This window comes from Anas acuta, chromosome 1 (genome assembly GCF_963932015.1).
Source record: "Anas acuta chromosome 1, bAnaAcu1.1, whole genome shotgun sequence".
Classification (NCBI taxonomy): Eukaryota; Metazoa; Chordata; class Aves; order Anseriformes; family Anatidae; genus Anas; species Anas acuta.
The window spans coordinates 86,353,802-86,376,603 of NC_088979.1; the positions used below are offsets into that span (position 1 = coordinate 86,353,802).

Genomic DNA, 22,802 nt, shown 5'->3' on the forward strand with positions numbered 1-22,802 from the left:
TACTGCAGCTAGACAAGTAATTATGTTTGATTAATTCTTTAATTAATCTCAATAACAGGGGTGCACAACCATAATCCATGTCCTGTGAGCCACCCCTCTGACATCAGTTTCCCTTTTAATGTCACCCCTGTGTTTGAACCACAGCAGGTTGAATCTCCTCTTTGGCAGCTGGCATCAGGGGCTTCCCCACTGATGGGGGGGTTGTGGTCCCCAGGCAGGTGATGGTGAGTATGAGTACACACCAAGAGTATGTAGCTCCTTTGTTTACGCCTCTTCTTACATCTCTGCGCTGCCCTATCAAACCAATTGCACACAAATTTGGTGCTCGTGGTGGGTGTCATTTGGTTGCTAGTGTGTATGTGATAGTGTGTCTTTGAGTTCGTACAACACTTCAGTCCTTTTGTTCCCTTTATCTCCGCATTAGCCTGCAGTGTCACCGCTCATTCTGTAAGATTTAGGGAGAGGGACAACCAGCAGGCTGCAAGCTGTTGTGGTGGGGTTTCGGTCAACCTGCACAGCACGGTGACTCAAGCGAAGACACATCAAGTAATTTCACCATTTAAGGGTACCCCAAAGGTGGGCTGTGTCGTCCCAAGTCCTGCTCTTGCCTGTGCAGCACCTGCTGCAGGAACCTCTCAAGGTTATTGAGACTAAAGCCTGTACACAGAAGGACTGCTGATGATCTATATCATACAAGTGGGTCTTCAAACATAACAGATGCTGAGATCAAAAGGAAAATCAGGAAAACCAAATTTATAATGGAGACACTAATGCATTTTTAGCAACAGATCTCATAGCAGACTTCAGGCACACAGTCTTCATACTGTCATCTTTCAAGAGATTTTGTAGCTGTGAATTTCAAATAATGAGCTTATTTCAAGATTAATTTCCACAATTCAATGAGAGTGTCTGTAGACTTATGAAAGAGCTGGGATAGTGTGAGCCTGGTCATTGAGCTGTGTTTTGCTCTTCCTTAGGGAGGGATCTACCTGTGAGGACACGACCCCAGCCAGAGCTGGCTGATGCAAGGTGGTGTCTCATAACAGTACCAGGCACAGCTGAGAAAGCCCTTCTGAGAAAACACAGCTCAGGAGGGAGATTTCTCTCTGCTCATGAGAGGGAGAACTGATGTGAAAGGTATTGAGAGTCTTTGAAGAAAGGGATGGGTATCTTAATTGCAGCAGTGTAAAGCTGAGCTATTGTTTCCCCTCAGTGCCTCAGATGAGGCCATATTACTCACATTGGCATCTGCAACCACAGAGCAACATGGAAGTGTGCTTTTGGCATATGCTGAAGTGCCTCTATATCCCTCTAGTTGATGTGGCTAGCACTGAGAAGCTGTGACAACATATGCTACAAACCTGAGTGCAGGCTCTCCAGGCACATGGCATACAAATAAATAAATAAATAAATAAATAAATCAGGGTTTCAATTGTGTTGTGGTCCTCTCTGTTGGCTTGGTGCAGAGACTTCATCTGGGACTTCTTCTGAGATGTTAGGAAGGAAGGAGTCCAATGTAGGAGTAAAAGGGAGACAGGACTTCAGTTACTACACACTGCTATCTGATCAGATTTACTTGGTAAAAGGAGAAAGAAAATTAACTCATTTTTAATAAATCTGAGCATTCATCACCAATTTTAAAAAATGTTTTTAGCTGTAAATCTGAAAATACTGCATTGTTTTCAGAGGAAATTTTTTAAACATCTGTTCTTCCAAGATGAAAATGTTGAAATGTAAGCTGACCCAGTATTGTAAGTAACTTATTAATAATGAATTATAAATTAAAAGTAGCAAAGATTTTTGTTTTAGTTTCAATATATGTCTGTGCATATTAGCTACATGTGTGCATGTGTGCCTAAAGGCTGTGTATCTGTAATATATCTAATCACATTATCCATATAAATTAAGGTTGAGTGAACACTGTACTTAGCATTTTTTTCTGATTTGCCATATATGCAGCCTTACAAAACAGTTGGATTGTCATATTGTGTCTTCAAGTTGCCAGAGGCAGCAAATCTATAGCATGTTCATTTATTTCAACTGTTTAGCTGTAAAACGTGGCCTGTGCAGCAGATGAAATTATGCCCAACAGTTTTAGAAAAGAAACAAGCATATGCCTGAACAAAAAAAAAAAAAAAAAAAAAAAAAAAACACACAAAAAAAACAACAAACAAACAAACAAAAAAAAACTTTTGGAAATTCATGGTAATAATTACACATTCTCTCCTATCTCCAGAACTAATTTGCAGACAGAATCCGCTGAATGAGTGTTTTTATTCATTTTAAGGGTTTGACATATGTTGTACTTATGACATAATGTTTCCAAGCGTAAAAATGTCTCAGAGGAAATCAGAACAAGCCCTGTTACCTGTGTAGACCAGCTTTTAAACTGGGTTACATGTTCATGAGCTGACAAGGCCAGGAGGCATTTTGGAGAGGAAAGTGGGAGGGGAATCATTCAGGGTAAAGTAGGCCTCCTTACAGATGCTGAATACTGGAAAGGTTCAATATCTTAAGTGTTTGACCTGCTTGTTCCCTCTGGACTGAAAAGGTAGGGTGCAAGGCATATAGTAAAGGTATTTACAGTTTTATATCTGCCTGTCAGTAGTATCACCCTAGAACATATTATTTTCTGGTAGTATTTCTCATTAAAATACATCATGAAATTTGTGTCAGCTTTGATTGCATTATTTTACAGTACAAAACTCAGTTTATACTTAATCCCTCACTGTGAGCAACAACAATCAAGCCCCACAACAAAGATAGTTATTTTTCAGATAAAATAATTACTACCACATTTTCAGAAAATGTGTCACTCGGTGTATACGAGGGGAGGGAAAGGGGGAGTAAAGTTAGGGAGACACTGGAAAATGAAGGAACAGGAAAGGATTTTGTGTTGTTATTGTATTTTGTTTTGTTTTATTTTATTTCATTTTATTTTGAACCATGCAATTAACTTAAGGTCAATCCTAATACATGCAAGAGCCAGGGAACAGTTATTTTCTGTGAATGTCTAGGGTATTTTAATAGCCAGTCTCCTCTGGGCTTTTCATCTCTTTGATGTTAAAACAGGTACACGTCTTCTGGAAGCCAGTTCACAGTATGTTTTGGTGGGATGCAGATGAGAATATGCTTTTCTCCAGCAGATTTACAGTGTGCTCATGTCACTGTGCTTGGCAGGAGCACACCTGGATACCTCATTGTTCTCCAATCATCTGTCTCATGTCTGCCTCAGAAACCATGAATTATTCACGTTCTTTTAGAATATTCCTCTGGATTTTCTGTGCGACACCCTCAATATTGTTGCTTTAAAGTCTGAAAAGTAATTTTAGGGATTTTTATCATACCTCTTCTGCAAATATTTTCCTGTGGTGCAACTTAACCCTTTACGTGCATGAACTGTTTTTTGTTTTTGTTTTCTGGTGTTTTGTTTTCCCCAGGAGCTTCCTCTTGCTTACTGTCATTTCCACTGAATTTATTTGAAGGGTGTTGATTGATAGCAGTGGGATCATTTAGAATTTAGTCTACCTAAAACCAGCTGCTTATCATTTGTGTAACATCTGTGCTACATGAGTGCAATGGGCTTTTATGATGGTTAAGATTTTACTTTTTATTTGTGTTTTGCCATTTCTCCACTATGATTATAAATTTCCCAGTAGGTCTCCATTTTTAGTTTTTTGTGCGTGTGATAAAATCTCTGTATTATTAAGTCTCTCTGAAGGATATCTCTTAATCCTCATGCCCCTTTATTCCAAAGCTATATGTATTACTGTAGCTCAGCAGTAAGTACAATTCAGCTGGCCTAGTGTCCAGCAACTGAACTCAGGCTCAAATCCCTTGCTGCATGCTTCACATGACACTAAGCTGTCATTTTAATCCCTGTTGTAATGAATCCCACACATTCAGAGTGAATTGCATTATATTGCAAAACTGGCTTAACATTTTCTGGCAGAACAGTTTTCCACTGGAAAAGGTTGGGTTTATTGAAACAGAACAGCTTCAGAGGTTATTTTCAAGTCCTTCATTAAGAAGGACTTGCACCAACATAAGTTATGAGGGATTTTCCCTAGAGGTCTTTGCTGGATGTTGCATTAGACCATGGACCTTCTGTCCATCAAAACATGCAGAGAGGCTGAATTTCATCTGATCAAGCAAACTTGAAAAGAAAAAGGAAAAAAAAAAAAAGCTAGAACAAATGAACTCTGTACTGAGAAACAGTCCTTGGCCATCTGTACTAACTGGGTACATGAACAGACACACACAGAGTACATTCACCCTCTTGGCAGAATTGTGGAATATGGATGGAATGAGTGTTTAATGAAGTGCGAGTAATGGAGATAATTTCAAAAATTTAGCAGTGGAAATTTGGTCCAATTTAGGCAGACTTTCATGCTATTTATTTCTATCTTTCACATTTCAGTCAATTTTACAAGCTTTCAGGTGTTGCTGCCTTTAGGACACACTGACTCAATACAAATTAACAGTTTAACAAGAGAACCTAATTTACAGTGTAGAGCAGCATTTAATGGAGAATTCCCAAATTAAATTTTATTATCATTCTGCGCAGAGCCCTGATGAAGTGCTTCTACCTCTGGAAATGGAAAGCAGCAATGTGTACACACACACGGGATGCTGGGAGAAGTCTTTCCTGACTTTAGTGCCCTAGGATTTGTAGAGGCTACTTCTCCCCATGACATCAGAATGACAAGACTCTAAAAGCAGTAACTGAGCAACTTGTTGGCAACAGAGGTGGCTGAATTTTTTGTTTGTTTGTTTGTTTGTTTGTTTTTCCCCCAATATACTAATGGAATGTTTTGGAGGAGAAATCATAGGTGGTCTTGAAAAGCAACGGGGACAAGTCACAATAAATAACACAGGGGTGCAAGGGTGTTTGGTATGTAGTGCCTGGGATGTAGGAATTCCTTTTATTGTGGACCACTGAAAGCATTTGGATGGCAGGGGGAGGCAGGTTATCTAGGTATACGCTGCTCTCACATAAATTTCATAATCTCTGCTCTGTCCAGTAAAGGAACATGAAGTGAGATGGTCTTCTCCTTACGTTTATAACATATAGCTGTACCTCCAAGGTAGTAGGTAGTCACTTCAGGCTCCCATTTATTCAGTGGGGAGAAATAAGCCCTTCAAAGAGATTTCAAAGAAATGATTAATTTGAGAATAGATATCTGCTCTAGGCTGATATTATTAAGGGAGCCCAGATGCCTAGTTCAGATAGTTACAGAGTGAGTAAAACCACCACAACCAGTCCTGAGTCAACTGTCCTCGTTTCTCTCCACCAGCTGAAAGTGGAGCTTTGGGTGACTAAGAGGTGGATACTGGTCTGCATTTGGTCACATCAGTCCCAGTGTTTGTGTGGCCCTGCATTTGAAACTGTTTGAAGTGTGATTTATTTCCAACTAGACAGCTAGACCTCGTTTTCCCATTTAAAAAAAAAAAAAAGGTTTTGCTCAAAAGAGATTAGGGGCTGAAGAACAGGGCTTAATACAGATTACAATAAGAAAACAAAACAAAACAAAACAAAAATGCTTATTATCCTCTTACAGGTAAGGATTAAAACTGGAAGTTTAATAGAACAAGAAAGAAGTATACCAATCCCGTCAGCTAAAGTCTGCATGTTGCAAACTCATTTCTTATAGATAACTTGTAGGTAAGGTAACTTAACTACAAAGTTTTTGCTGGAAAAAACATCATGCAGGAGACTCCCTAGGTCCACAGAAGAGATATATGACTGTATATGATTTTATGCTTATTTTGATTCTATTCTAAATGCAAAATCCAAAGGACTCAAGGACATGCACATCATTTGTGATACTCCCTGGAGGACACTGTGTTCATGAAGCAATAGTTTTTATTCAGTCTCACAAAGATGTGTATAATCCAGGCTTTTATGTATATAATCCATGCTTTTTTGTCTCTTTTACATAATGTATCTAAACATTGCAGAGGGGCTATTGAACATACATAAACAATTCTTCTAGAACTAGGTATACAGCACTGCATCCAGATAGGTTAAGAATCATGAAAATAATGTCTCTGAGGGAAAGGACTGTGACAAATAGAAACAATTCAGATGATTCAGTCCCAGCTATGTGTTAGGAAGCCTAATGTTCAAACTAGAATAGAACTGCAGATTAATTAAGCAAGCAAGCTAGGATAGTAAAAGCAAATATTGTTAGCAGTTTGTTTAACAGTGAAGACAAACTTCATGACCTTCACTGTTAATGTTATCTGACTGTGGTAAAATAGAAGGAAAAAAATATGTATATAGTATATATATGTTGGAAGAAATGAAACCATCTATTAGTAGTTCGATCCTAGAATTAACATAGCACTACAGGACAAAAATACTAGAAATCATAATATTTCTAGAAACTGGAGAGACATGTACTACAACATTCAAAATATTTTCCTGCTAAAGATGAAAAATAGCACACAGAATAGCAAGCTAACATACTTATTCCCAACTGGGAATGCAGTAGATAGCAGACCAAATTTAGAACTCACCTAAGCCTCTGTACAGAAGACAACTCTCAACCTCAGGCTTATTCTTTCTACTGGTCTCATCCATCAGTGCTTCCTAGGTTTTCTTGCTGAAAGCCTAACTTCTGAAATTTCCATCATGAATTTGACAAAGGCATAGGAAATTTTAAGAGCATATTACTATTTTTCAGTTGCCTGAACCCAAATTCCTATGTGAACAGACAGACACTAGCAAATATGTTTTATGTTTTTCTGCTAGGTGGGGGAAAAACAAACAAACAAACAAACAAAAGCAAACAAAAAACACAAACAAAAAGTATTTAATGGAGAAGGGGCAACCACTGAATGGTAATGTAGATATTTTCTTAATATAATTAGTTCTGGAAGGAGTATATAGTGAAATAAATCACTAGAGACAGTAAATACAAGGAAGACAAATGGGCAAAACCATACAGTATGTTTTGAAATAAATCCAGTTTTCTGGTATTTGTTATCTGGGAAAATATTTTTATCTGAGGTACCAAAACTTTGATTAGGAATAATCTTTTCAGTTGTCTGTAAACTGCAACATCACCTTTAGCAGTGACTGAGAACTGATCCATGCTGCTGTTTGTTTAAACCAAAGCAAAGTTTCCCTGACTTGAATCAGCACTAGGTCACACCCCAGCTGCTTCTGTATGGAGAACATATACATGCCACACATAGAGGCAAACACAAAGTTTAGGCATTGTTGGGAATTTCTGTAACTGAAGCCTAGATTTAATCCCATATTTCACTTCATTTACAGATTTTGCTTCGTGAATCACTGCTCAAGCTGCATAACTCAGTTTCTCACTGTACAAATGGGAAACCTTGCTACCAAATAGAAAAGACAGCCAACACAATCAAGTAAAATAATTGAAGAGTATTAGGTTTTACAGTTGGAATGGATAACTGACAGAGCAGGGAACTGAAGGAACTTCACTGTTTATTAGTTACTTAGTTCTTTCCAATGCCAGCTGTATAGAAATTTTTATTCCTTCAGGTCCAGTGCTTCAGGATGACATCCTAACACGAGATTTCTTCATACTTTATTTTATTTTTAAAATAAATCATTATTTAAAAAAACATGCATTGATTGTCTCAAGGAAAAATAACTTCAGCAGTGATATAAGTGGTCTGCATCATGCTGGTTAGAACACCAACTTGTATCACTCTTTTCACTGCTTTCCATTCTTGCTTCCATAAACAATCCTTAACAAATGAAGGATTTTATTATTCTAATAACTGAAATATTTATTAAACATTGCCATGTTTTAAAATATATTTATATTTTATTTCTTTGTATTTTGTAATTGAAAAAAATTATTACATACTTTTTGGCAGTCAGGAGCAAACTAAATAAGAGGATGGCATAAAAGGAAGTATCTAGGAAAGGAGAGAGTGAGAGAAATGGGATAAAATATGACTAATTATGAATGGTACAAGGAAGAGAAAGCAGAAGTTGTAGCTTTTTAAATTTTAATGGTAAAGAAGAAGTTGTAGCAGATTTTTTTGAGAGGTAAAGAGCCTTTCTTCATTTTGTTCTGCATAAAGCTGATCATGGAGCCTTTGTGAAGCCTTTGCCATGACATCAAGTAGAGCTGTGCCTGGATGAAGATGAAATGATCAGTCATTGTATGGGGAGATAAGGGGGGTATTTTAAAATGGATTCACCCTCAACATTTTCTTAAATACAAATTTTAAAATCTTTTGTGTGCAGGAGTTAAAATACCTTATGTAAAAAGCTGGTCTGCATAGCTGTCCCCCAAAAAGAATCAGAAAATGTTATCTGTGAATATTTTATGGAAATTTACTTTTGATTTCATAACAGTGTAATAAAACTGCATTGTGTAGATTAATATCCACATGGAGCTCTGAGGCCTGGGTGAACTTTACCAGTTACCAAAACATCCCAGTCTGGTTACTGAAACTGTATACAAATATTGTTGGTTAAAACATTGGTTTAACTGTTAGTTAAATGTATTCGCTGCACAACATAGCTGTATCTTCTAAAGAGGAGAATCAAAGTGAAAGAAATTTTGACCTACATTTTTCATGATCTGCTTGCTCTCCTCATGTCTCTGTCGGACTACAATTGATATTTTTGTATCTCACTTGTGTGTGTGGTCCCTTGTGGGTGAAGGTTGTCATTAAAAACTACTTAATTGGCAACAGGGAGGAATAGTTCACTTTTACCTTCCTGAAACTTTAAAAAAAAAAAAACAACAGTTATTTACTTAATAAAGCACAGTTACATAAAATTGATTCAGACTTTTTACCAACTTTTTAATCTTTTATAAAATCAATTGAAGTAATTGGACTAAGTAATAATGACACATTTAATTTGAAATATTTTTAGATTACCCATAATTGATTTCAAGACATTGACTGATTGCTGTAAAAAGCTTGGTTTTAAGCAGCTGACAAGCTGATGACAAGCATTAATGGATTTTTCAATGAAGAATGTGAATTGGAGAAGAAATTTTGTCAGAAAAAAATGTGTGTTTCTGTCATTAAAAAAAATGCATAATAGCTAAGGTGGACACTACATCACTGAAAACATCCTAAAAACAAAGTTTGAATCTTTTTGGCAGAAAGTATAGTGACCTATGAACACAACACCTGTGCTTAAAAACAAGAGATTTGAGGTTCTGTGACTGCTGTCACTACTAATCTACAAATATGAATCCACTAAAAGTATGTAGACTGCTTAAAGTACTAAAAAGAAGGAAACAAGCACACTAAGAGAGATGCATAAGTGCCAGAGTAAACCTAAATCAGCTCTAGAGGGCAGGAAATCTCACTGATATTAACTATCCAGGACACAACTGTCCTTAGTTAATGGCTTGATCCTCAGCTAAGGACTTAAGTTTGCAAGGTGTTGCACTCTGGTTTAGAGTAACTTCTGCTCTCATGGACCTACCTGTGGGTAGTTCATTTGAAGAGCAGCTGTGAAGACAGGAAAACTAGGAATGCATACCTATATTGTCCTAATATTTCAGTTCTGTCAGGAGACTAAAAGAGACTTGGCTATTTTAGTTTTTAAAGTTAAGTGGTCAGTAGAAAACATTCATAATATCTGGTAGGGTCGTAATAATGTCATTTGATATGGTAAAGGTGAAAGAGTTCTAGATTTTTAATAGCTCTGTTGGGCTGAAGAGAGAGGGGTTGACCCTAACTGTAAAGGATTATAGTAGTAAAATACAGAATATTTTGTTGTATAAAATAATTTAAAAAAATAAATCTGGAAATAAGTGTTTGATAACAGAATTGACAGTGTATGTGTGCAACAGTGACTGTCCTTTGTGCAATATACCCTCTTGCCAGGACAAATTAAAGCAGGGGAAAAATTGAGGGAAATTACTTCAGGCAGGAGACATATCCTCAGACATTTCTCATTTTGCTATAATACCATTGAAATCCTGAGTGTGATGCCATTCAATACAGTCATCCACAAACAGACTGAAGTTGAAAATGGAAATTCTTAATTCATTTTTACATCTGGAATGTCAACAGTTGTCCATTTTAAAGGAATACAGACTAGATGTTAATATCTTCAGAAAGTAATAGCTGATTTTGGATATACCAGTTTGCTGTCTCAGTTGTAACTCAGCTGTATTACACGTGCTGACATTTACTGTAAGCAATATATCATGAAATAATCTGTGCTGTAAGAATGTGTTGCAGTGCATATCTTGGATAAATTTGTATGTTCCTGTATCAGTTAACTGGATAATATTCACAGGTCTGATTTTCTCTTTTCCTTATATATACATCCTCCAAAGTTCTCTGCATTTTTGTCAAATCTGTGCATCTCTGTATTTGTGTAAATACACACATATACATGTATATACATGCACATGAGATTTGCTGGAATGGTGACTCCCAGTCCATAGGGTTAGAGATCGATCATAGCAAGGTAGCTGTGTCCAATGATAAAGCAGTACTGATGTCTGGCAGGGAGCAGGGAGCTGCTGTTCAAACCTGACATTGCTGGTTCATTGAAAATGTTAACAATATTACTAGTGCTTCATCTGACATGAAAATGTATCATCTGACATAATTAATTATTGCATTTCTCTATTCTTATAGCCACCTTCCACTGGTAAATATGGGTTTGTCCTTAAGGCACTCAAAAAATTCTTGACTCCACAGCATTTAGCAGAAATTCCATATTTGTTGATTCTTCATTTTCTGTTATTGAATTTCAGTCCATTTCTATTTAAATGGTCCTGAATATTGTCTAACTCTTTTTGTCTAAGATTTCAATCTCTGTCTTTCCTGACAGTGATTTTTTTTTTTTTGGTCATCATTTGATGTTATTGGCACGAGCAGTTTGTGCAAGTGTCGGCAATGCCTTTTGTCCCAGGTCTGCTTTTTAAAAATCTACTCAAGTAAATATCAGCAAGTGATTATCTTGTTGCATTAATTGACATTTGCCCTTGTTCTTACTGGCCTTGTGATTCTTTTATGAATTTGTATTTTCTCAAGGTTGACTTGATTAAACTTGCCTTTTTTTTGTAGCTGCCTTCCACTGCTAGTCAGCCAGAGCTTAGCTACTTGAGTCACTGTCAAATGCTGACATTCAGAGACTAAATCCATTTCATTTCTTTGCCTAGAAGTTCAGTTATCTTCTCAGAGGAGGATATCAGGTAATCTAGTGCAATCTTCTTTTTGCAAACTCATGATTCATTTTGTTCCATTTTCCATTACTTCTATATTTGAAAGCCTAAAACCAGGGCTATATAAGAAAACAAATTCAATAAGGAAAATGAAGTGGAGAAATAACTAGATAGTACCATATCCATATTTGAAATATAAGACAGTAGATATTGTAAATTCAAGCTTCTTCTAAGTGTCTGTCACATTCCATATGCACTAAAATAAAATGGTTAAAACTAAGGCATATCTTTAATCTCACATTCCCTTTGATTCCTGTGCTACACAGAACAGAGAAGCCAAACATAACACTGTTCCCTTTCCCTTTCCCTTTCCCTTTCCCTTTCCCTTTCCCTTTCCCTTTCCCTTTCCCTTTCCCTTTCCCTTTCCCTTTCCCTTTCCCTTTCCCTTTCCCTTTCCCTTTCCCTTTCCCTTTCCCTTTCCCTTTCCCTTTCAGTTTACCTTTTTTTTTTTTTGGATTTTGAAGTTAGTCTTTGTCTCAAAAGGGAAATTTCCTGTGTAGTCATGTATCCCCTTTATTTCTACCACTTCTACAGAGCTGATAAGCATTTTCTTGTCAATAAAGGTAACCTTAAAATATTTGCTATGCCACTGCTCAGTAAGTCATTCTTAGATGTGACTCCTATCAAATGGATCTCAAGCAAATATAATTAAATACAAAATACTGTGAACGTTTAGGAAGATACAAAATAAGCAATCAAAATTCTTCAAGAACTTTTAACTATATTGCAAATATTTGTTTAAAGACATTAATACAGAGCTTTGATGACATATTTTTTTTCTGCTGCCATTGTCTGGTACTGTGGTTTATTCTAACAACAAACATTTGTGGCAACATTAGCCCAAGGCTAAGTGGCTTTGTGGAAAAAACAAACAAACAAACAAACAGAAAAAGCTGGTTGGGGAAGAAAATCATCAATATGAAATGAGTTATTTTTTTCCCTGTTGTTAAAACACAATTGTTCTTGCAGAGTAGCAACTGTTTCAACAAGGTTCTTGCTGTAAGAAAGCTTTCACATTCCAAGGTGTTCCTGTCACTACTGGCAAGGAGAAAGAGGGTTTGTGTCGAATCAACTGAACCTTTTTGATCTGATATTTCTACGTATAGTTATTTTGCAAAAAAAAACAATTAGGAATATATTGGCTTAATTCCAATGAGAATATAAATAAGTAAATAAACTGCTAGTCATCAGTTCTCTTCAGCACAATAAATGATCAAGCTTTACAGAAAGGCACAGCAGGTTTTCCATCACTTTTTCTTTAAGGCAAGTATTGAAAGTCAGTTAATGCTGACAGCTTGCCAAAAGTGCTTAAAAACCTGCTTAATATATGCCCTCGTCTGAAGAAGAAAGTGAGCTGTCAGTACCTGCTTTTTTTATTTTATTTTTATTTTTATTTTTCCTGGTCAATACTTAGTAGCTTTTGGGAAGAGAAGCTTTTAGATGCTAATGTTCTTTAATGCCTGTTTTATTTACTTCTGTAAGTCTACTCCAGAAATGGGGGAGGAGAGGGTTGACAGTTACAGTACACCAGGCACTGATCCACTTAAAAGGGCATCATTTGGTATTCTCAGAGATCTTCCAGGTAGTCTGTTTCTAGCTAAAATGACATTCTCATTTCCATTTACTTGCAAGCATAGCACAGACTACTACAGAGAGAGTACAAGGACACAGCTAAACCTTTGTTTTATGGAGATTTATAACCTCCACTTCATGTGTGAGTTGGAAGGTAGTGGTTATATTGAGGGAAAGGATTAAAAATGACTATTTCTTTACTGGTGTGAGATGTGCATTATGTGACTTGTTATATAAGACTGAGCTCCATGCTGTCTTTGCCAGCTGACCCTGCTAGGAAACAGAGCAGGCAGGGAGCATTCAGTGCTGCCAGGCCATAGGGCCTGGCCTCGTCCATGTGTCGGAGTCCTTCAGCCTCTTTGAGGCCCCTGCTTCTTGCTCCTTGGCTGGGCCTGCAGGCCCCATGCCCTGTCTGAACTAAAGAATTATTGAGTTGTTACCTAAAATAAGGAAAAAATAGTGGTTGAGGAGCAGAAAGGAGGAGCAGGGAGCAAAAACACAGAAAAGGAGACCAATAATTGTATTTTGCTAATTCTCAGTATAGTTCTCAAGCAAAAACCTAAAACTGAGCAGTTGGTTGGAGCAGTACGTCAGCATTTCCAGTGACGGGATACTTTCTTCACACCTTTTGACCTACTTAGTGGTAAAGATTTACGTGTCCATTTGCAGCTAGAATCTCACCTTGTTTTAAAAGACAGAAATGTAAGATTGTACTCTTTGCTTTTAGACATACTTGTTATTTTAGATCCATGAAAAGGAAAAAAAAAAAAAAAAGGCTCTGAAATGTTTGTGTATGATTAACAATTTATCAAGTTGTCTTATAGCTACCTCCACTTGTTTTCTACATGTTTAAAGGTTTGCAAAACTGGCTGTATAACTGAAGAGAGAAGTAAACAGCTCATGCTTTCAAAATATAACTGTAGGCATGTCTTAAGTCCTAATTGTACAAGTATTTGCAGACATTTAACTTTAAATTCAGTAGGATTACTCATATGCTTAACATCAAGAATGTAATAGATAGGCCATTTTACAACAGGGACCTAAATGTGTAATTGGTATAATACTGATCCCCAAACTGGTTTTGGAAAAGTAGAAAACATATGTTTAGATGCCAAACTGAGGAAGATACAATTCCTGCTGGTTTCTCTGTTCTTCTTAATGCTTTACCTTCTGCTTGTTCAGTAGGAGTGCTACATTTAGCTTTCATTAGGTCCCAGGCAACCTTCTGTATTATTTTTTTTCCATTGGCACTCCCTGACTGGAATAAAATTCTCCACAAAGTTTTCTGTTGAGATATGTGAATGCTAAAACAAAATAGACTATTAGTGGTATGGGAGCTCAAAGTGACTGTAAAGCTGCAAACCCCTTCTGTTAGTTGTTTTATTGCTCAGTCTTAATTGCACTGTATATGTGGGGCAGTCATTTTAGCAGTCACATTTAGTGAGTCATTACCATGTTTTGTACAGGATTCTAAAGATACATCCAAGAGTACGCTATGTTTGACAAGGATGATGTCATTGGAAATATTCCATAAAAAAAAAAGACATTCTCATAGTAACATGTTATCCCTATGGTGTTTGAATGTCTGTCTCTGTATTTTAACATGTGCTTATGGCAGTTTATCAACCCCAAAATGCTGGATCTTAATCTAGACCTGGGAACATGTCTCAGAAAAACTCAGTCTCTGTTAATTAGAGTCAAATTCAGCCCAAAGTGTAAATGGACCTCAGTCAGTCTTAGGTTGTTTAATAATTATGTAATTACTATTCCATTTATTCTTCACAGAGAGCTAAAGACATGACCCAAAGTCAAGTGAAATCTCTAATGGAACTGATTCCTTAGTGTTAAAATTGAGTTAAAACTGACTTCTTAGTAATATATCTTGGAGCCTCTGTACCAAATCTATAGTTTTAAACTAGTCTCCAGCTTTTTTTTTTTTTTCTTCTTTTTTTTTCCCGGAAATCTATCCAATCATGACTTAAAAATCTGGAGAGAACACCAGAACTTGAAATATTTTTTTGGCATTGTTCACTCTTAAAAACGTGTGATTGTATTCTCAGCTTGTCCAGCTTCATCTTGCTATTATTACAGATTTCTTTGTACATAGATATTTCCAGACAATAATCCAATTCTAACCTTGTCTTAAAAGACTAGATAAATTAGGGAGCAATCAAGAATTGTCAAAATAAAAAAAGGTTTTCCAAAGTTTTGGCACAAATGAGATTCAGATATGCCAGAGCTGCCCAGTCTGTAATTATAGAGATGACTTTCACTCTTTAGAATAATGAATTTGATCCTGGTAGTTTTTCTTAATTGTGTGATAAAAATTCAGTCAGACTTGGTCACAAGACTGTTTATATCTGGTCCACAGCACATATTTGTTCATGCATCAGGGGATGATCACTCTTGTCCTTATATGATGCTCCATCCCAGGAATTAAAGTGAAATTCCCATGTTACTTCAGATGTGTCTCTTTAAAATAGCTTTTATACTGATCTTTGTAAACCGTTTGTGTGAAAAAAAAAAAAAAAAGACATGCAGACTAACAGCAAAATTTGAGTTTTGTTTTAATCTCATAATCTCATAAACTGAAAATGTAGGTAGAACATAAAAATACTGCATGAGGCAATCATTGAATCTATTTGTAGTAAGGTCTGTGTCAGATAGATACCAATCCCTATTTTCCAAATATATGTCTCTGAAAAGAGACTGCAGACAAAAGAAAATTTGATGAACCACAATTTGATTTTATTTATGAAACTCCTTACTGGCTTGATAGCATTGGATCAAAGTTTCAATGACTGGGAAAATAATGGAAATCCTTCCTATTTGCATTGTTACCTACATTTCATTAATCTTTAAAAATAGTAATTAATGAATTAGGAATAATTGTTTTTCTAAAACTCTTAAATATAACCATTACTTGGTATTTCCACAAGTCTGTTTTCTTGCAGTTTAAAAATTACTGTTTCCATCTACTGGGTAGCAAAGGAAAACAGGAAGAGTAAGAAGAAAAGAACTACATTTATCACTGTATTATTGCTTTTCGCTTGAAGATAAAAACCTCTGAATAATTTCTTTTCTTAGATTCAGGTCCAGCATCAACATTGATTTTTGTATAATTGTAACTGAACTGATGACTATTTTAGTGTATTTTACCATACGCATCTTGGATAGTATGTCAGTTTGTGTTATCATACTGAGCATTTGCAACTTTCATTCTGTATGCAGACTCAAGACTGTTTAGCTAATTAGGATCAAACCAACAAATCTTTGGTAAGCATTCTAGCAAAATTATTGTTAGAAGGTTTTGGAGTTGAAGGTTTATTGTGAAGGTTTCGAGTTGAAGAGTGAGGGAGGGAAGCAATGTAAATAGTATTCAACTGAGCACCATAGCTCATTCTGTCTGGAAACCTCAGATTTCTTGTTTTGTGTCAAGAGATTATCAGCAAGTCTGAGATAGAGCAATTCAATTTACACTAATCTTAATGGTCATTTTAATTGAATTAAGTCTTATCAGTGAGGTGTATTCTAAGAAGGTTTAATTGTAATGCAGACTAGAGCTATCACTCTAAACGTGGTCAGGTAAGAATTCACCAGGTAAGCAGTATGGGGCTTGGACTTGAATGAGAAAATGAAGGAGAAAAATGTTCTGGGGATTCAGGTCCAAACCAGGGCTCCAGAATGGGTGAGTAATCTGCTGTTAGAAATGTGCTACTTGCTGCTTTCTGCATGTTTGTCATTTTGGTCATTCATATTTTTAATTTCTTGGCATAATATATAGCTATACTCTGGGATCAGACATATGGCACTGGTCAGTGGAAACCATTACATATTCTGAAGCAAAAGCAAACTACCTGAATGTAAATATAGTTGGTTTTGATGTTACAGTAGTATCTTTTTCCTTCTTCAATAAGTAACTGAATAAGTTTTACTGAAAACAGAATATAAACATTAGTTCCAATTTTCTATTAGAGTAATTAATTTTTGTTTTGTTAAATACAGACTACACAATGGGAATGCAAAATGGTCAGGAATTTCAGGCAAAAGAATAAGAACAGAAACCAAAGAGAAAACAAGGCCAAAAATCAGGAAAGGTATTAAAGCGTCTCTGTTTCCAGAGAAATACAGAAAAAAGCCTATGGCATAGACTGAAGGTTAGGGAAAATGTATGTGCTTTCCTTGATTCAAGTGGACTGCGAAAGGGCATGGGTTTGCATCTCGTTCGTCTTTCCTGAGCAGCGTAGGGAGCCCTTACAATGAGGTCAAGCCTTCAAGGCTTCCCAGAGATGTATACAGCATGGACCCATCTTCATGAGCGGTCTGGTTTATAATTCATCTTGCCAGGGCCATTCAGTTGAAAGCAAACACCGACATACACTGGGAGTGCCAAAATACCGTGGTTCTTGTCTTAGCTGGCATAAAGAACTGCAGGAAAGGTAAAGCAGTGCTTTTGAGGGGTGGTGTGCAAAAGATGGTGCAGCAATGATTTGGGAATCTGGTGGGATTGAGGAGGTTGAAATTGTGGTTTCAGTGGTTTCACTCAGAAGCTGCCCCAGATGTTTCCTTGTAGCACTGAAAGAAGAAAAAAAAAAAAGTAACAGAGTTGAGGGATAAGGAAGAAAATGAGGTGCAGTAGAAGGGAGTGTCAGTAAGGACTGCCCTGGGGAAGTCTGGAGACCTCTACCACTGCCTGAAGAAGCACAGGGCAGCAGAAATGTTTTACATGAGAATGCAGGGACAGCAATATTTTATAATAATTCTTTCTATATAGCTTGCCTAATTGTTACACTATCCAAACTCCATATAAACATTAATTTGCAGCACATTGGGATTATAAAACTCAGCAAAACTGTGATTTATAAATTTATCAGAAACAATTATATCCAGCAGACAATTTCTGTATCTTAAGCTTTTCTGACAGTTGTCTGCAGATAAGATTGGCCTTTTTGGCAGTTTGGTAACCTCGGAAGTTGACTGTTCTGTGAGAGTGGGTTTGTGTGGAGATAGGGATTTAATAATGTTTCTTTTACTTTATCACAACGCCAACTGACAATTGGACAAGCTTCAGTACATTATGCTATATCTGATAATATCTTTAGTTCTTATGTGCACAGTTTAAATTCAATATGTATGGTCTTCCAGGGCAGAAACTGCTTTTTATCTCCATTCAACCAAGTAGTCATCATACTGCTACAGTAATAGCAGTCCTTGAACATTCCTGAAAAAATGAGTCAAAACCTATCTAATTGTAATGGTGAAATAATTTTGGAAGGAATTAGGATCAAACAGATCTTTGTTGTACCTTAAATTTTAGGTATATTACTCCTGAAAACACCTCTGGCTCCAAAGATTTATTTCTCATATATTTATACACCAGTTTTCAGGCAGATTACAGTGGGAAGCACAGTAATAGCTCACTAACGTATAATGTCTGTCATCCTCCAACTTCAGGTGGATAAAAACCTTTGCCACATATAGGTAATTTGTTTATGTTTTATTACAGCTATGTGGCAAAAATTGCACATTTTGATTTTCTGACCTAATAAGGCAGTCTTTTACTACCACAAACAAGACGTCAGATTGAATAGAAACATTTGGGTTAGGCTTACATACAGTATCATCAGGGAGTCCAAGCTGTGAATGCATAAAAGAATTGTAAATGGAAAAACGACAGCCATCTGGTGTAAGGAGTTACATTTTGGGGGCATTTGAGATGTTCTCAGGGACTGCAACTATGATATAGCAGTAACGATCTTCTATTTTCTATTCATATCTTCCTATTCAGAACAAAAAAGTCAAAATGTTGTTATAGCTTGTAACTTAAGAAAACACTGTTTTAAAAGCAATGTACTTCATTGGCAGAGCCTGCTATTGCTTGATAACACTGGCAAAAAGAAGCATAAGGCAGAAGTAAAAAACTGGGGAACAGGTTGATGAAAATAGAATTCTGTGGTTCAAAAATATACACACAAACATCCCGAAACCTGTGGGCTATAAGGATATATTAAAATAGTATGTATCTGCACATGCATTGCACATGCATTATATATAAAGGATACAGAAGTATGAGGAAAATATTCAAAAATGTAGAATAGTTTTATGTGTATACACTTAGAGTATAGGAACATGATCTCAGTGTCGAGCAAGGCCCCTTGAGCACAGTACAAGTGAACAGCTATCTTCTTCCATAATGCAACACTAAACAGCGCAGATGTTGACTTGTGATCTTGAAGCAAAATCAATTTCCAGTGGAGTTTTGCCTTTGACCTATGTAGAATCAGGATTTTGCCTGTGATTTTATCAATTTATCCTTTCTGAAAGCCTTTATGCGGTTTTTGTTTTTGTTTTTTTTTTTTTTCCCTCTGCTCTAGCTATTATTTTTCTAATCCTGGATTATCAAAAATCACTTCAGCCTGAAGAAAATGTGTATCTCTGTATAGAACCCGTTCAGTAGTAACAGCTCTCAATTATAGAAGAATATAACAGGTTTCCTTTTAGAAGGCTTCCTCTCATGAGCTGTTTGTAAGAACTATTTATATTCTCTGCATAAACTCTGATTTTCTTGCAAAAGCATTCAGGTTTCTCAACTGTGTTCCAAATTACCTAAGGAGACGAAGATAAACAAGGTCTATTCACTGATATCAAACCACCTACATGTGTTTTTTTTTTTTTTTTGCTTTTCAGTGGCCACATTACCTGTAACAGTATCTGGTCCCTCGGCTTCTCCATAAAACACCCTCCTTCCCCGAGTCAACTCCTCGCTGAGTAGTGGGGGCAAAGAGGCTTCAGTGATGTAGGAGTAGGGAAAAGACTATGGCAACCACAGCAAAGTGAGAAGCTACTGAAGGCTCAATGCATGTGGGGTGGGAGAGGGGGTCCATGAGTGCTCTGGGCGGCCCTTCCAGCCGCCGAGGTGGACGGAGGTCAGGGAAAAAGGATTGGTGTCCAGTGTTCAGAAGATAAAGCTGTCCAAAACTAGAAGTCCCAGGTGGGGTATGAATCCAAAGGTAGACTGTGGTGTACAATATGGTATATTGTTTTTCCCATCAGCTGATTTATAGCTAAATTTCACCCATGAAGTGACAGGTTATGTGTGACAGAAGAGTTTTATGGTTCTTTTGGATGCGGGAATGAAATTTTGCAGATCTTCTGGTGCATTCAGTTTACAGATTGTAGCACTTCCTTTAGGAAGAGGTTCTCTTTTTTCACTGAAAGTTCTAAATTTTTGAATAGCAGTAACTTTGTTTAGGTGTCAGGTAAACTAAGCAATGGTGCTTAAATGATTAGGAGTATTTTTTTGTTGCATCAGCTAATGAACCAGTCAGGATTGTGCCTATAAGCAAATGAAGCCCCACAGTGGAAGCTGGGGAACAAAAGAACAGAAAAGCTTTTGATAAATGCCAAACAAAAATCGTTAAAAGTAACTGCTTTGGTGAAATAAGAATTTTCACAAACGTTTTGCTAGATGAGGCCTGTCCTTGTATTTCTGTGGTTCTGAAATACAGAACAGAGGTGGAAGGGACTGCTCTTTGCAGTCTGCCCTTTTGCAGAGCAATGGAAAACAATTTCTCTAAGAATTAGTAGATTGCAGTAATAATTGCTATTTCATCTTCCCAACTAAACTAAGAAAGTGAGCAATGTGCTCTGACTCGTGCTAGAATCCTCTGTACTCTCTAACCATTATTTTATTGTGAATTATTAATTTATGTAACTGAGTAGGTTTATTCCTATTTTATCTCTTTCATTTCTTGATTGCTTTTCATGTTCGTGTCAAATTCTTCTAAGTTTTGAAGGTCTTGGGAACAGACACTGTCTTTATTCCTGTGTTTTTACAATGCCTGGGTTTCCAAGACATGACTGTTACAGAGTTGCCATAGTTTTAAACAGTCATGTTATCATACAATCACATATCATGTTATCACTGTTACAAAGAGTAAACAGGTAAATAATATGGAGATGACCATATCATCCTTTTTTATAATTACTTACTAACCTTGTTCTGTGTTATGCCAGTGCTGGAATAAGCTTGCCATCATATACATTCTCAGTCATGCACAATTTCTGCCAAAATTTGCTTGAAAAACAGGCAAAAGAAAGAAAACATGCAACCTAGTGCTTGCTGTTCTGCTTGCGTAGGAAGTTTGAAATTGCCTTGTAGAAGTGCACCAACATGTTATTGTGGCTTGAGGTGCTCTCGGCCCTGTTATAGGCACCAAGACATTCCCAGTACTAGTAAATGGAGAATTATGGAGAAAGTGCCCAGATTGCATCTTGCGCATGCCATTAAAAATAAAAAATAAAAAAATACCTGAATTCTTTCTTTCCAGCAGCCTATTTAAATTTATTAATTTTATTTTCTCTTGCAACTGACACAGAAGCAAGTTTAGTAATTTTAACAGACCCATTTATGAATATGTCTAGTATATATGATGCTGCCTGTCAGCTCTGTTTGTCAGATCCATCATGAAACGTGGAGTGGCTTATAGAGAAGATATCCATATTCTTAGGAGAAGGGCATTCTTGTGGACTTCTGCTTATTTTTTTAAGGGGCAGGGGTGGCTAAAAAGGAGAGTTTTCAGGCATGCTGACATCTCCTTCATGTGAAATCAATGCCTACAGGTGTTTTTTTGAATATTTTTTTTAATCATCTGGATTTACAGATCTCTACTCCTATTTTCTCTTACTATTGAACTTTCAATTTTTGCAAAGAACATAACTGTCAAACTTGTCTTTTTGCTTCATTTGATGTTAGCAGGCTAACTAGACAAATTGACTTTTTATTTAACACTTTTGTTGCACATTTTTGGGAAAAAAAAAATCTTGAGAAAGGAAGTTCTTACTAAGGAACTCCACAGAGGTGTTAGCAGGACCCAGGACCATGAAGCCGGACCTTTCCAGCAATGATCCCACCACTCTCAGTGCAGGATTCAAGGGGAGACAAGAGTTGTGGTTCACCATATTAAGTCTGGGAGAAGCCACCTTAAGTTCAGAGCATAGAGAAAGGTTCAGGTTCTGTCTATTCCCTCGCAAACAGCGCTGGACTGGACTGCTGTCCTGAAAACAGAGAATAATGGTGCTTTTATTATTATTATTATTATTTTTTAGGAAGCTGCCATACAGCTTGTGACTTCTTTTAAATTATTTATATTTTTTATGGTTCTTGCCTGCTGTCAAATGAACGAAGACTAAAATCTTTTTTCTCTATGAAGATTCCAAGGTTTATGATAATTCATGGTTTTACACTGCACACAAAACAACAACAGCAACAAAACAACCAACGGTTAAACTTAATGAAATCACCAGATTTTAGAGATCTTCAACTGCTTGAAGTACCAGAGTAACCTGGAATGGAGCGGTGCTAAATATTTACTGTCTCCACACCTGCTGCCTCCTGGCTGTCATGGTTTTATGCTACACTGTGCCTGACAGACCACACACTCTACAGCCCAGCTTGAACTGCTAGAATAAATCTTTCCTTGATCAATGCTTTGCCCCCTGCTTTCTCTCTACATGTTTTTAAAACCAGCCTGTTAGCTAGTAAAGAAACTTTGAATTCTTTCTGACATAGTCTTTAAAGTTGGATTAGGAGAGTTTTCTGGGAGAATAACAGTAATGTAATAATCAAATTAATTGGAATAATAAAGACAAAAAAAAAATAGAGGAGAGAAGAAAAATGTTTGTTTCCCCCCAGCCTCATGGTTATGAAATAAAAACCACAACCTTTTCAGGCGTGGAGCAAGCATGCTGGTGAAGTTTGCTGAAAGACAGCAGATGGTGTTAAAGTTGGTTATGGCAATATGTGTTACCATCTTCTTTTAATTTAGAAAAGAAGAAAAGGGAGAGGGAGAGAGGAGAGAGAATTGTGCCTCTTTTATTTTATCTGCTTGTGAGAGCGGGGGAGGAATGTACTGCAAATGGCAATACACTGTCATGTACCAAAAAGACTACGCTGGCTTTAGGGAAAAAATACAGAGTAGCGGGCGGCCTTTTTTTCCTTAAGGACTTTAAGCCTGTTTGAATAGGACT

General features: G+C 36.7%; 1 protein-coding gene across 11 annotated transcripts in view; it reads left to right on the forward strand.

The window, feature by feature from the left end:
- Positions 1 to 22,802, forward strand: part of DMD (dystrophin) — a 1,220,482-nt gene that overhangs the window by 205,211 nt on the left and 992,469 nt on the right. The window lies entirely within an intron of this gene.